Source organism: Limulus polyphemus, unplaced genomic scaffold, assembly GCF_000517525.1.
Source record: "Limulus polyphemus unplaced genomic scaffold, Limulus_polyphemus-2.1.2 Scaffold1354, whole genome shotgun sequence".
Lineage (NCBI taxonomy): Eukaryota > Metazoa > Arthropoda > Merostomata > Xiphosura > Limulidae > Limulus > Limulus polyphemus.
This window is the reverse complement of record NW_013666964.1, coordinates 282348-282573: the sequence shown is the minus strand read 5'-3', so window position 1 is coordinate 282573 and position 226 is coordinate 282348.

Below are 226 nucleotides of genomic sequence, written 5' to 3'. Positions count from 1 at the left end.
AATACTGTCAGAGTCGGTAAAGTAAGTGTTTGAAGAATACTGTCAGAGTCGGTAAAGTAAGTGTTTGAAGAATACTGTCAGAGTCGGTAAAGTGAGTGTTTGAAGAATACTGTCAGAGTCGGTAAAGTGAGTGTTTGAAGAATACTGTCAGAGTCGGTAAAGTAAGTGTTTGAAGAATACTGTCAGAGTCGGTAAAGTAAGTGCATTCAAGGAAGTGGATAGTATA